Raw genomic sequence first — 16,071 nt, 5'->3', positions numbered from 1 at the left:
TTGTTCTTTTCCATGGCCATGCAAACTAGGAGGTTTATCTGAATATTTATATGAAGTACAACAGCAAGGGAGTTAGCTGAAAAGCATTATAATTAATTTTATTTTGTAAGGAGTACTATAGAAATAGAATATATGGCAGTTTAGTATAACTTATATGAGGGATTAATACAATTTAGAAAATATTTGTCTTCATGCAAATTATTAAAGAAATCTTTTATTCTTACAGAGGTAGCTTGGGCCAGGGACATGGCTTGTTTAGCTGTGCACTCCCTCAACCTGGCTGCCATGTACAGGGCACAGTCTGAAAAATCATTCAATTCTGTCTTATGTTATATACTTCATTAATAATGTGAAAATATTCTTGTTGTTCCATTGGGTCCAAATAATTTTATTCCTGTACAGAAACTCAAGAATCATTTTCCTGTGACTTAGTGAAAAGATGCTTACCTAAGCCTCATGTTAATTCCAAACTCTGACAATACAAATCTGTTCTTTTCCTCACATATCTGCTTTGAATAGATTTGAGGATAGAAGAAAACTAAAGAAACCACAAAAGTGAGGATGAGTTTACCATCTTTTTTCTGTATTGCATCTAAAATTTTGTAATCTCATAGAGTAAATTTAGATGAATTGACAAAGGGTAGCTAAAGAGACAAGACAGATGGACACCCCTTTTTTCAAAAAAAATTAACATGGTTTAAAGAATACATAGATATATGGTATAAGCATTTATTTAATATTAATGAAAGATAAATTATAAATGAAGTAAATGAAAAATAAAATGAATAAATGAGAAAATATTAGACCTATGTTTACAAAAGTATTTTATATAAAATCTTATGTACATTTACAGTTGAGCTCTTATCATATATTTTGAAGAAATACATTGCTGATACTAAGACTATAAAGAAATATCTTTGTAGTATGCTCTTCAGAAATAAAAAGATCCCTATATGATGAATATCATGGTAAATAGTCACTTTCATGAAATACAAAGGATATTTTATGAGATGCTTCTTTTATAGCCCTCTATATAGATTAAAAAATATAATTAATATCTAATGTCATATTCTCAGTCTTAGAAGACTTACAACAGATAGGTAACATTCCATTCTGGATTGTCAAAAATGTATTTTTAAATATATCTAAACTCAAATTAGGGGCTACATACCCTTCAGGAAAATTTTCATGATAGTGAGTTCTAGTTTGTATAACCAGAATGAGCTATTTTTTGTTAATAGTAAAAATAGTAATAAAAATTGGATTAGGTTGAAATCATCTAAAAAAATTGCAAAGCCTAACAAAAGCACAACTGAAGAAAGGTCTGAGTACTTCACTTGAGAGACAAGCTGGAGAAGTACTATTCCATAGGACCAAATATCCACTTAAATATTTACGTCTACTCAGATACAAAGATAAATGGGAAATGATGGCTCTAAGTTTCTTTATTACAGTTTGAATATTGCCAAAGTGATAACTGCATGAAATAAGGCAATGGAGTTTCAGCATACTACATGATCAGACTTACTTGTGTCCTTAAACAATTTAAGTGATATTTCAGGGTTTTGTTTTATTGATTAGATTTCTTATTTTTCAAGTAGAAACAATAGTCTTTATTGTTACTGGTTTCTAGGTTAAAGGTGAATTGTTATGACACTTCGTTGAAATGAAGCTTGGTGAATCGATTGATTTTCTTGACACTGTCAATGTGAAGCATGAAAGTTGATGTGGAAATATCAGTGAGATATTCAAAGTTAAAGCTTCATACACTTTGCAATTTTACTGTACAAAGTTTGCTGACGTTTGTCTATCTTTTTCAGTGTCTTTGATAACAAAATAAAAGTTTTAAAAATTCCTAGAAGCAAATACTACATGTTTATTTTATGTGACAGCAGTGATTCTGAAAATGTATTCATAACTTAAATGCTCTAGGAGAGTCTACTCTCAAGGGAATTTTATTGTGGATCATCGTGTAAATCAAAAGTTAGTTTTACAGTGAATATTTATTCCCTGTTTTAATATGGGAACTTTCTCATTCACAAGAGTTATTTAAGTTCCTAAAGGATTGCATCTCCTTAGTGTGTTCCTGAGGAAATATACCATAAATGAGCACAGGAAATTGTGAGAGAATAAGTTATTAAATACTTCCGTGATCCAAATAAGTGTTTGGACCTATTACAGGATCTCTGACCTATTATTTTTTATGATGTTAAATCTAAATGAATATTCTGCAAAATAGCTTGGAATGGGTTTATTTTAGTTTAATTCAGCTCTAAATATGTTAACAAGTCATTATGAACTAATACAATTCTAGCCCTTTTCATTCACTGGTTCCTCTCAGTTCTGTAAAAAGAGATAAAACTCGTTTTCTGCTGTGGAAATTTGACAGTCTTATCCATCTAATCCATCTAATCCAATCTAATCCATCTCAAAATCTTCATGGACCAACCTAAGGATTTTCAGGTTTGATAGAAATTTTTAATTCCCCGAAACTTATAAAACTTCCTAGAGGTATAGTAGTACAAGACATAGAAGGTTTTCTATACACATGTAAGCATAATGGATATTTTCATTTAAATGGCAGTCAGACTCCCTGCAACACCCATACCTGTAGCTTGAGCCACTGATAATTGCATTACAAGGGAAAGAATTTGCCAGCATTCATTTATTAACTGTATGCCTTCAGTTTTTTATGAACATAAACTACATCGCCTAAACTGGATACTTTTTGAGTGTTCACACAACTATCATAATTGGAAGTCCATGCTGTTTTAGCTAGGAATTCTTCCATCCCCCCACACCGAAAGCTCCTTTGTCACACAATACTTCTGCTGGCCAAAGCACTTTGTAAAGCCTACAACTTCACTGCTGAAAGGGATGGATTTGATGAAGTAGAACACAGAACTCCATGCCCTGAGATGTTGTCAAAACAAGAGCAAATTCAGAGGCAAAGAAAGAAGTCAAATATATTTAGCCTGAAGTTGTAGTTAAGAGTGGAGCAGGTAATAGACTGGCAGATAGGCCCCAAATTTAAACTGAGGAATTGGAAAAGTAAACTTATCAAGCCTTAATAAGTTACCACATATCCCTGCTTGTCTGGAAAGTGCACACCTACTCCAGTTTAGAGCCACAGAGGGTTAAGGTTTCACATATCTCTGGCTGAACCTCAAGATTTGGGTGAAAAAAGAGATAAGAGAGAACCTCAGTGGAAAGTAAATGTTGGGGAAGACTTGTAAACTGTCTCGACCTTGAAAGCATTCTCTTACCCACACCCATGTTCATCAGCGAAAGGTGCTACTTTATTGACCAAAGGAGTTTGAGTACAACCTCTGACCAATCATTGGCTGATATATAAACTGTGTGGTCACAGGGGCAAATTCTGGCTAAAATATAAAAGCAGTAATTATGAAACATGAGGAGAAACATCAGCAGTTGCACTGTGTGCAAAATTACACACTCCACAGAATTAAATCAAGTAAATCCTAACCAAACAAATATCAATACAACCACAGCCTATAAAAGGGAAAAATCAGAAGTCAGAGTTGTTATCACGTATTATACAAAACATCAGTTTTCATGGAAAAATTATGAGATATATCAAAGAAGCAGGAGTGTGGTCCATATCAAAATTAAAAAAAAAAATTGAAAGAAACTGGCTGACTTAAAGTATATATGTTGAATTTATTGGATGAAGAGATGAAAGCAGCCTGTATAACTATGTTGCAGTAGATATGGAAACCGTGTTAAATAATTAAAATTAATTACTCCTTAAATAGAGAATATTAAAGTAAAGATAGACAATATTTTAAAAGAACAAAATTCTGGAGTTAAAAAGTACAAATGAAATGAAAAATTAGGAAACAGTAAAGATAAAGATAAATCTTGAAAATAAATCAGTAGAAACTATCCAATCTGAAGAACAGAAAAAAATGAAGATGATCCACAGAGCTTCATGGATCTTCAAGCATACTAAATATGTATAATGGGAGAGGAAGAGAAGAGAAAAAAAGAACACACAAAAATATTTGAAGAAATGTGAAAAAAGACTTCCCAAATGTTATGAATAACACTGATCTATATATTCAAGAATCTCAAAACTTCAGCTGGTCAAAGACAAAAGAGTCTCTACAAGTTTGGCTATCAAACTTTTAAAAGCCAAGAAAAAGAAAATCTTAAAAGTAACAAGAGGAAGGGCCAGGGATTTAGCTCAGTGGTTCCACCACCTGCCTGGAAAGGACAAGGTCCCAAGTTTGATCTCCAGAACCAAAAAAAAAAAAAAAAGAAAAGAAAAGTAGCAAGAGGAATAAAAAGTCATTATGTACAGGGGGAAACACTATGATTAACAGCTTATGTCTCAGTAGAAACAGCTGAAGCCAGAGGGCAGAAGGATAACATACTCAAACTGCTGGGGAAATAAAAGTAATCAATTAAGAATTTTATATTTAGCCAAACTTACACAAAAATTAATATAAAATAAAGATCTCCCAGATAAACAAAGACAGATAATTTATTGCTAATACACCTATCTTACAAGAAATATTGAAAGAAATCCTTTAAACTGAAAGCAAATGATAACAAATAATAACCCAAAGAAATAAAAAGACTTAATCATATAATTATGTAGCACTATGGTTTGGATATGAGCAGTGTCCCCTAAAGGTTAAAGGCTTAATTATCAGAGTACCTCTACTGGGAGATTCTATGGTTCTTTCAGAGTTGGAGACATGTGGAAGGGCCTTCTGTCTTTGAGAGTGTACCTTTGAAGGTCAGTGTAGCACTCTGTTAGTCCTCAGTCTTGCTCTTCATCCAGACTTTGTCATATATTCCCACCATGATATGCTGCTCTCTTCAGAGGTCCCAGTAATGGGCCACTGAGTCTTGAAACAGAACCTCCATAACTGTGAGCCTAAGTGAAACTTTTCTCTTTTTCAATTAATTACCTCAGGTATTTCATTATAGACAGAAATATGACTAACACACGTAGGTGAACGTAGATACAACATAATTATAAAATGAAAACCAATTTGAACAAAAAAGGAAATAAAAAGACAAAAACAGAAATAAATAAAATAGAAAACCAGAAAATGAATGAAATGAAGTTAATTTTTTGAGATCAACAAAATTGACAATTATTTTTTGCTACACTGACAAAAGAAATTGGACAGAAAATGACAGAGTACCAAAAATCAGAAATGAAAGAATAGATATCACTAAGAATCCCATAGAAATTAAAGCATTATAAATGAAAACTATGAACAAACATGACCTATGCAGTTTTAAAACTTAGATAAAATAACCATATTAAAAATGAACAAAAAATCAACAAAACTTGACTCAAGAAAAAAAATAAAGAATTTTAATAGACCTATAACATTAAAAGGATGAAATTTATAATTAAAAGAAATTCTAGATGGCTTCACTGATGAATTCTACCCAATATTTAAAGGAGGAAAATACCAATATTTTACAAAATTTCCTATAAAATATTCAAAGAAAGCACTTTTTGATTCATTCCATGAGGACAGTATTACTATGAATCAAAGTCAGATAAAAATATATATAAACATTACAATTAGGAAAATTGCAAGCCAGTTTGTGTAATGAAAATAGACACCAAAATCCACAATAGAATATTCAAAAAAATTCAACAATATTGAAAATGTTATAAACCCTGACCAAATAGGGTTTATCCCAGAAAATAAACCCTACTTGGAAAAAATCCAGTATTCATGAGAAACAGAAATCTCTAACAAACTAGTAAAAATAGGAACTTTTGTAATGTGATAAAGGGTATCTATGAAAAACCTATAGATATCATCATACTAAATAATGAAAGATTGACTGATTTACACCTACAGTTGGAAAAGAGGCAAGATTATCAGATCTCACCTATTTTATTCAGCATTGTAATAAAGTTTATACAGAGAATGATATGAGAGAAGAAGAGAGGGGAGGGGAGAGGAAGAAAAAAAGGGGCAAGAAGAAGCGAGGCAAGGGGAAGAGATGAGAGAAAAAGGGAAAGAGCACAAGGAAAGGGAAAATGAGGGAAAGGAAGAGAAGACAGAACAGAAATTAATTGAAGACATCCAGATGGAAGTAAAAAAGTTAATTTTTTAATTTGCAAATAGTATAATCCTGTATGTAGAAAATCTTAATCCACACATACACATGTACAAGCTATAAATGAATTCAGCAAGTTAACTAGGTTTAAGTGGCATTGTAAAAAATTTAACCAATTATATTTCTATATACTAGCACAAATTAGTAAAAAGGATTCCATTTGCTGTAACATAAAAAGTCATTTTTGCAGAAATTTACAAACTGATTCTAAAAATTGCATGACTTATATTAATTAAAAATTATAAAAGGAAAACAAAATTAGATTTTATATGCTTCCTCATTTTAAAACTTACTGCAGAAAGTATGGTAAGGAGAGAGTGTGGTATCAGCATGTAGGTTAACTAAATGGTATCAACAGTACAGAAAATCCTTCACATTTTTGGTCAGTTCATTTTGACAAAAGTACCAAGGCAGTTTGGCAGGGAAAGTAATAGTCTTTTAGTAAATAGTGATAAGTAATTGATACTAGGACTATTTGAAGTATAAATGAATATCCATGGTACCAGGATAATAAGAAAAATTTTATTTTAAACCCTTACTTCACATCATACATGAAAATTACTTCAAAATGGATCATAGACTACATTTAAAGCTGAAATTATAACATTTCTATATAGGAGAAAGTTCTAGATAGGAAAAATTTTTCATTAACTAGGATCAGATCTAGTTCTCAGATATGGCCCCAAAAGCTTGATTTAAAAAAAAGAACAAAACTGGTAACTATCATAATATATACAAAAATTATCCAATTCAATAATAAAAAAAGGAAAAAATAAAAATTAGGAAAATATTTGAATAGATATTTCACCAAATAAGAAAAGGGAATTGCAAGCACATGAAGAGATACTCAATTAATCTTTAGATAAAAGTAAAAGATACTTCATTAATCTTTAGATAAAAGTAAATTTTAGCCAAGAGATGCACCCATTATAGGATATACTAAAGAAAATAGTAACAAATGTAGGTAAACATGGAAAAATGAAACCTTCCTGCATGCTATTGAGATTGTAAAATACTTTGGAGAATGATTTGGAAATTTCTTAAAAGTTAAAATAAACTTACCCTATGACACAGCAACTTCACTTCAAGGTTTCCAGCTAGGAGGAATAAAAACATATGTCCACACAAAGACTTACATGTAAGTAAATGTTCACAGCATCATTATTCATAATAGTCAATAGAAACAGTCCAATGTTCATCAACTGATGAGTGGATAAATAAAATGTGATGTTGTATCCATACAATAGTAGACCGTTCATCCACAAAAACAGATTACTGCTACATGCCACACACATATGAATATTTAAAAATGATTCATAAGTTTAAAAAGTCACATGAAAGAGACTATATATTGTATAGTTATGTTTATAAGAAGTGTCCAGAAAAAGCCATGTTTTAGAAACAGAAGGCAGATTATTTGTCTAAGACTAGAGGTGAAAGAGCAGGGTTTAACTACATAAAGATATGAAAGAAGTTTAGGTGGTGACCAAAATGTTTGTAGAAGTAGTTGTCCAACTCTAAATTTACTTAAAATTGTTGTGTTGAGGGCCAGGGAATTAGCTCACTGGTGCCGCCGCCTGCCTCTCAAGTTTGATCTCCGGTACCACAAAAAAAAAAAAAAAAAAAAAAAAAAAATTGTGTTGTACACTTAATAAGGGTGAATTGTATATTATATTAATTAAATCTCAACATGCTGTTAAAAATGAAATTATACTTGTAAAAACAAAAAGAATTGTGGAGAAACCTGACAGACATCAGATATCATTTTAACCAAGTGACCAAAGTTAAAGTTCTCAGTATAGCATGTTGATATCATAGAATACCTGTATTATAAGAAGGATGCTTCACTTCTATTCACTCGTAAAACTCATAATTCCAGTCTAATTATGAGAAAACATCAGACAAGATCAAATTCAGTAACATGACACAAAATGTCTCATCATTGCTTTTCAAATGTTATGAATGTGATGAAAAACAAGGAAAGACTGAAAAATTGTCATAGCCTAGAGGAGACTGTGGAGACATACATGGTAACTACATGTGGTTTAGTGTCCTGGATCAGATTCATTAAATTATTGTTTATATTTGAAGTGGGGTGAAATTAGTTATGTTTGTAAAAGGTCATTATATTTTGGTAATGCATACTAAAGTATTCGTGGATGAGATGATGTGATATCTGAGATTCTCTTTGAAATGATCTAATGGAGGAAAAAGTGGGTAACAAGATAAATGGAAAATAAATTAACTTTGGGTGATGAGTACATGGGAATTCATATTACTATGCGTTCCACTTTTGCATACGTTTAAAATTTTCCATAAAAAAGTTTCTAAAAAGTAAAAAAAAAAGAAAGTAAAAAATCCCAAAATGTATTATAATTAGCTTTTTATGCTCATCACACGCAAGGCTTGTGTCTTTTAAAAATCAAATCTGAAGAGTGTCAAAATGCATAAATCATAGAGAGGTGAATGAACTCTCAAAAATAATCTGCGCAAGATATGATCAGGGCTGAATAACTGGGAGAACATTAAGGCAAGTGCCTGAATTAACAGACCTCCTAAACTGTAATGCTTTTGTTGTTCTTTCCTTGAAGTTCTCTGACCTGGTGATATCTAAAACTCCTATCTGTGTGAGAATTTTAAAAAGTAGAATGTGGTCAGAGCAGGCTTTTGTTCCTACTCAATGTTAAAATCTATAGTTGCCCGGACTCTTTCCGGTTTCACTTTATTTACTGGAGGCTTTGTTTGTGGCCTTCTGACTTACAGGATAGGTTACTGCAAAATACTTCATTTCCTACTTGTCTGGAAGCACAAACTGAGTCTTTAACTCAGAACATAAAATTCTTTGCTAAAGGATCTCTGTCAGGGAAGCATTCATTCTTCCAGGCTTTGTAATTTGCATTGATTACTGAGCTGCTTTTCAGTTCATCATTAGATGTTGGCTATAATCTATAAAGCTTTACATAGTTTTGTTCTGATTAGAGAAGTCTGGCACTGGTTGTCAATTTTATTAATGACAGATTAATCTGTATTACAAAAATAAAATTTTAAAAAGAGTTTTGAAGCTGAAATATCAGGAGCAAGTTCTTATTAATGTCACATACTCTACAAATCTACCATTTGAAAGGTGAATTCATTGTACGGTTGTGAACTTGAGCAAAACAAATATCTCAAGTCAGAAAGTTGTAAAGGAGTTAATAGTAAAACCAGTAATAAGATCCTTGTCTTAAATGTCTGCCCTTCAGAATTTTTCACTTTCTTAATGACCTGCCTTCCAATTTCTACCCAATACTGAGCCCCACTGCATAGTGACAGAGTTAATCATTTGTTCATGAGTCAGATATGAAGAGGAACAGTATTCATGTTAAAGACAACTGGTCCCACTTCCAGGTACATCTTTGGGCCAAGATAATGTAGTCGCCAACAGTGAGTTGGCGACTGTATTTTTTGAGTTCTGGCGCAAAGTAAGATCCATCTGTTTTGCCCAGCCGTTTGCTTGAGTGCCCCAGAATGGTCGTGTTATTAGTCTTATTTGTGGCCTCTTTGAAGTTATGTATAATATAAATAAACTTCAGTTCTCCTTGTGATGAATGCAGCATAGGATTTAAAAGTGATGGTGCTGATAGTGGTAAGTGATGTTGTATCTCTATTTTCTACATAGCTGTTTTCTTCGGATTGGGAAGCAGACATTTAAAAATGAGTTTGTCATCTGGAAGGATAGTTGGGACCAAGTTTTCCTCAACAGGATACAAGATGTTATTTTTGAGCTTCATTACCTTCACCAAGGGAAAGAGAGAGAAAAAAAGCAGAGAGGGAGAGTAAGAGAGAAGAAAATGAAAGTAGGGAAGAAACAAGCACAAATGGAGTGAAAACAAAGGTCAAAGAAAACAAAGAAATGGAAAAAGAGGAAGGCAAAAATGTTAGACTATTCACAGAATTGACTTTATTATTTTGAACTGAACCTTTAATTCACTCAACATCTGGTAAATTAGGGAAAAGAAAATCTGACTGAACTGCTAGCTCCCAGTTAAATAGTTTATATGTAAATATTCAGCCTAGTTTCTATCACTTTTTCGTATCTGAGCTACAGAGGGAATTAGTTTCACTAACCATATCTTATTGGTGAGTAGGACAATACCAGTTGTTGATGTGGATTTATCTATATGTGGGAAGTTTTTATATTTCTGAACCACTTATCAAAGATTATTGTTATTTCATACGATTTCTGAGCACAGTTATTTTTGTCAGTTTCTTTTATGAATGTTTTGTTGCCTTTTAGGGATATATATGCACTCTCCTCCTCTCATTCAGTTGTCCCTGGTGATGCCTCCATAATTTCTGTCTTTACACTGGTGCATTTTTAGGCTAATTCAGGCATTTGAGGAGGAAGGGAAAAGTTTAGTCAGTGTCAGTTTTTTTGTTGTTTTTTTTAATTGAATCTCATAATCCATTCATGGACGGATTTAGTGGGAATCTGAACCAGCCACATTTAAAATCTATGTATGACAAATAGATACATTATTCAAACTATTCATCCATATATTTCAAAGAAAGAAAGAAAACAGGAATTCACAGGTGAGAACTAGATGCATTTCCTAATAATAGGTACAATTTCAGGGGTCATTTATGATTATGCTCTCAAATGTAGAAATATTAAAATATTAATTTCTATTATGTGAGGTTGGACATAAACATAACCACACATACTAATACAAATATATATATTTTAAATACTTGTGTAAAATAACAGAAAAATAATTATAATAGTTCCATTTTAATTTTAAAAACTATTTTTTCTGAATTCTTATGTGTTATTTCATGCTAAAAATAGGCATGACTTAATCTAATGTGTATAAGGTTTTTCTTAAACTATTTTCATTTTTATAGATGATATTGTTGGAAGAAAGAAAGGGTTAGAAAAAATGGTATGATGTTTTAAACCCAAATATTTGTCATGTAATTGGAGATCTTAATTCCTGAACTCATAAATTTGATGACTAAGAATACATTTTTTTTTTAACTAGGAGGTTAAACCAGAAGGTCTGGTTCAAAACCTGTGCTGTTTCAAATGCTACAGCTGAATATGACAAGATGTACAGTATGATTTGAAATGGGGCACACAGAACCCATAATACATTTTAATGGTCATTTTGTACTCCTAAGTGTCTTCATTTACCTCTACCTCACCATCTGCCCCGCCACATTTCAGTTGTTTGACAGCAGTAGATCTAGCATTTTTTTGCAACCCTATTTGAAGTCATGATTTTTCTTTAATGTATGTATTCAGATCTATAGGTTTTTCTTTATTCTTTGAGTTCAACCATTTCATATATTCTTTAGACTGTGAACGTGTTGTGTTTTGTTTTTTATAAATGAGATAAAATATAGCTAAAATTCAGAAGCACCAAGTTACTAGTCATCATTATGAAATCCTTAACATGGAGGCATATTTTATTTTTCAGAATTACTCCCCCCCTCTTTATTAAAAAACTACTTTGGGAAGAGGATTTTTTTCCCCCCTTAACAGGAAAAAAAAAAAGCCACGCTTGACTGATAATGCATTGCTTTGGAGGGTGAAACATTATGAAAGTTTAATTTTTAATTAAATCTGAAATACCAATTATAACTGAAAGAGATTTTAACCTGTTTCTTTTCAGACTGCCTGAAGTTACATTTAGAGACTGAAATCACTGCACCTTAAAAAACAAAAGATTGAGCTACACTGTGTTCCTGTAAGTGGAAGCTTCTTGCACCTCCCTCTGTGTTTCTGTGACCAATTCCAAACAGGGACAAAAGCATTACTAACATAGTAACAAGATATAAGTAAAAATTTGAATGTCCTAGGAGAAATACATCTTTAAATAATTTCTTTCTTTTAAAAGAAGTTTTTAGGCTCAATATTCAGTACGTCTTTTTTTATCTAACTAAAATTGTGAATTCTTTCTTTTAGCTGGTTTGAATTTTGTTACAGAGGGTGTCACCCATTGTGCATCAGCACAGTGACATGCACCCTGTCTGGATTCTTGGATTTTGGTACCAAATTTATGAAAGGTAAAAGGTTTCTTATGAAATCAAAGTAGATTTTACTTTCCTTTGTGATGTCATTAGCAATTTTTAGCCCTTGTTTCAATGGAAATGGAAAGTTCATGATGACATCACAAGGTTCTGATGCCTTGAGGACTTTGGACAAAACCAAGTAAAATGCATAATTCCCTTGTGTGCGTGTGTTCCCCATTCTGCTACGAAGCAGTCAAAATAGTACATCTTATGTCTTCCCATGAGCTACAAGGCTGTCTCTCAGAGCCCCATTGTTCCATAAATGCATGTCAGAGTCTACCACAGTCTGGTCTACCCTTATTTAGCTGCTGTTTTGTCAATGTACTTGGAAGAACAATTAACATTTGGGATTTTAGTGTCTGAATAACAGGCAGTGAATAGAACTGGAGCGTATAAAAGATTCAGACGCCCAGGGTAAGAAAACAGAAGCTTATAGTCAGTAGAAGAAAAAAAGAAAATCATTTTAATGCTGCACTCAAAGGTTGTGAAATACTACAAGGAAAGTCAACCTTCTTTTAAAATTTTAAATCAAGATGTACATTTTGATTACAAAATCTAGAAGCTTATGATGTCTTCCTGAGCTTTGGAGTTTAGTGTGTTTGTTGCAAGGTGTTTGTTTTGCTAGAGAGTCTTAAAACAGTTAACCTTCTGTTGTTAGAATGCCAAATGTAGGGCATACTGCATCATGGTTTTCAGAGTGTAACAGTCCCTGTCCAACAGAGAACACCAAAGATGATTTCTGACCATATCTTCCATTTTCACTTCGGTTCATTGAACTCTTTCATTATTGACTGTAGTTCTTATATGTTGACTATAGATAGTGATAGAGTTGTTTAAATGTCTCTGCCTTTTGTCTGAATTCCTAAATTCCTTTTTGTGCTAAGGATCAAACCCAGGACCTCAAGCATGTAGGCAAGCACTCTATCACTGAACTACACCCCCAGCCCACAGCCCACTTTGGGAGAGAGATGATGTATGGGCAGAGCATGATCACCACACTGGCAGGGTACCTGAAAGGAAAGGCACTTTGTCGGCTTATGTATATTGCCAATCCAGCATACTTCCTGGCTGCATGAGTGAAGAAATGATGATTATTGTTATCTTTATCATAAATGCAAGAGTTCAAACCCACAGAAAGTAAGGTCCCTAAGAACAAGGATAATTTCTCATTTTTCAAAAATAATCTCATCTCTTGACACAAAAATAATCACAAATTAGCTTTTTTTAGTACAATCACAAAATTTGTAAAAAGTCAGAAATTTCGGATTTGTTCTTTTATAGAATATTTATTGTAAAGAAAGGCCAAAAAAAGCTTTATCAGTTAAGAAAACCAATTGTAAAAGAATTTGCCCAAAACATATCCTTGTTTGTTTTGTTAGTTTTAAACTTTCATTTATTTTGAGAAGTTGGTAAATACATATAAACATCTTTTTCAATTTCAAGCCTATAACCCCTCCGCTTTTCCTGTCCCCTCCCATTTTTCCCCTTCCCTGTCTTCAAATGTCTACTTCCTGGTTTCCTGTCCTCTCTCTTTTATTTCAGTTCTGTATTTGTTAATTTATGTTTTGTAGGTTTCTCATATAAGAGAAGCAATGTGATACTTAACGTTTTAGTCTGGCTAGTTTCGCTTAGCATAATGGTTTCTAGTTTTATCCATTTTCCTGCAAGTGGTTTCATGATTTCATTCTTCTTTATGCCTAATATTTCATTGTGTGTGTGTGTGTGTGTGTGTGTGTGTGTGTATATATATATATATATATATATGTATCACATTTTCTTTATTTATTCATCTGTTGATGAGCATCTAGGCTGTTTCCATAGCTAATCTTTTGGGAATTACATTGCTATAAAAATGAGTATATAAGCATCACTGTAGTATGTAGTCCAGATTTTTTCAGGAATGTACCAATGAGTGGTATAGCTAAGTATAGCAAATGATATTTCTGAAAATTTCTGATATTTTTGAAAATCTCCACACTGATTTTGATAGTGGGTGAACTTGTTTGCATTCCCACCGACAAAGTAGGAAGGTATGGCGGGTTCCTTTTCCCCCACATTCTTACCAACATTCATTGATTTTTTTTTCTTTTTTTTTTTTTTGATCACATCTAGTCTGATTGGGGTGACATGGAATTTCAATGTAGTTTTGGTTTTCATTTCTCTGATGGCTAGAGAATCTGAATATTTTTTCGTATACTTTTGGCTATTTGAGCTTCTTTTGAGAAGTATCTATTCAGTTCATTCACTGATTTTTTTGTTAGGTTCTTTGTTTTACAGGGGTTAATTTTTTTACTTCTTCATATATTATAGATATTAATTCTCTATTAGAAGAGTAGCTAGCAAAGATTTTCTTCAATTCAGTGACTGTCTCTTGGCTCTAATTGGTTGTTGCTGTAAAGAAACTTTTCAGTTTGATATAGTCCCATTTGTTGACTTTTGATATTATTGCCTGTACTTTTAGAATCCTACTCAGGAAGTCTTTGCCTGTACCTGTGAGTTCAAGTGTTTTCTTATTACAAAATGTTCTTGGATTGGCAAAATTAATATTGTTAAAATGACCATATTACCAAAAAAAAGATCTATAGATTCAATGTAATCCCTATTAAAATACTAACAACATTCTTCTCATATCTAGAAAAAGCAGTACTGACTTTCAACTGGAATTAGAAAAGATCCAGAATAAACAAGGCAATATTGAACAAAAACAGCAATGCTGGAGGTGCCACTATACCAGCTTGGAAACTATATTGTACAGCCATAGCAAGAAAAACATGATACCAGCACAAAAACAGAAATGTAGACCAATGTAATAGAAGACACAGAAACAAACCCAAGTATCTCTAGCCTACTGACTTTTGACAAGGGGAACAAAAAATATAAGTTGAAAAAAAAACAATATCTTTAACAAATGGTGCTGGGATAACTGGGAATTCAACATGCAGAAAATTGAAACTAGATCCAAATCTCTCACCCTGTACCAAAGTAAAATTAAAATGGATCAAATTCCTAGAGAAAAAACAAACAAAAACACTGTAGCTGCTGGATGACAAAGATAGATTTTCTGTTCGTGTTGTCAGACCAGACATCAGCGTCCTAGTCTTTTACTTAATTGACTTTACATTCTTTTTCCTGAATAAAATAAGAAATGCTCATTTATACTATATCCTTTCTGTTATGAAATGATGTTTAGAAGTTTCACGTTTCAGTTGTGTTTTATATTTCATACCCTACAGTTGACTGCAGTGATAAGCCTACCTGACAGTCACCTCAGTTTGTCTTCTTGTCATTCCATGAGTTGTGCATAAAGGGAATAGGACACATGGTACAACAGATATTATGTGAAGAGGCAAAAGATTTGAGAATTACTATGAACAGAATCTACTTTCATTGCAATTTCTCAACATCTGTAAGACCACATTATTCTTTAGAACTCAGGACTACTTGACATAAAGGTTTCTGTCCTTCCTCCCCACCAACATTTTTTAAAATTTATTTTCAGAAGAGATACTTTCATTTTTATTAAATCAGCTTCTGGGAATGCAAATGAAATCTCTCATAACACTTGGCCTTTGAGGCAGAACTAAAATGATAAAATTTAGGCCTAGTGAATTGTACTGTTATCGTGTTGAATAACATTTAAGGACATCAAAGAAATTTATAAAAACATTTTACATTTGTTAAGATTACAAAATTAAGGTGAGAGGGATTTAAGGGCAGAACATCATCAAACATTATAGCTAGAAAGGATATAGGAAATGAAAGTCCATCACCTCATTTTGAAATAAATAAATTGAGGCCCAGGGTAGGGCATGCAGGTTACACAAACCATACTGACCACCAATACAGATCATCCCTAGACATTTATTCCTCAGAATAGACCCTAATATACATGCTTAG

At 32.5% G+C, this 16,071-nt stretch overlaps 1 protein-coding gene across 29 annotated transcripts in view; it reads left to right on the top strand.

Moving 5' to 3' along the window:
* Zbtb20 (zinc finger and BTB domain containing 20) overlaps positions 1 to 16,071 on the top strand; it is an 865,938-nt gene that overhangs the window by 391,128 nt on the left and 458,739 nt on the right. For 16 of the 29 annotated variants that reach the window (XM_087208829.1, XM_004835685.4, XM_087208746.1 and 13 more), the window contains one exon: positions 11,775 to 11,849. The exons of the other annotated variants lie outside the window; for them this stretch is intronic. The gene's annotated coding sequence lies outside the window, so the exon portion shown is untranslated. The remainder of the gene's footprint in view (positions 1 to 11,774; positions 11,850 to 16,071) is intronic. 29 annotated transcript variants of the gene reach the window in all.

This window comes from Heterocephalus glaber, unplaced genomic scaffold (genome assembly GCF_053883595.1).
Source record: "Heterocephalus glaber isolate CG9 unplaced genomic scaffold, H.glaber_assembly_v1.0 deba00000122, whole genome shotgun sequence".
NCBI classification, from domain to species: domain Eukaryota; kingdom Metazoa; phylum Chordata; class Mammalia; order Rodentia; family Bathyergidae; genus Heterocephalus; species Heterocephalus glaber.
This window is presented reverse-complemented; position numbering and strand designations above follow the sequence as displayed.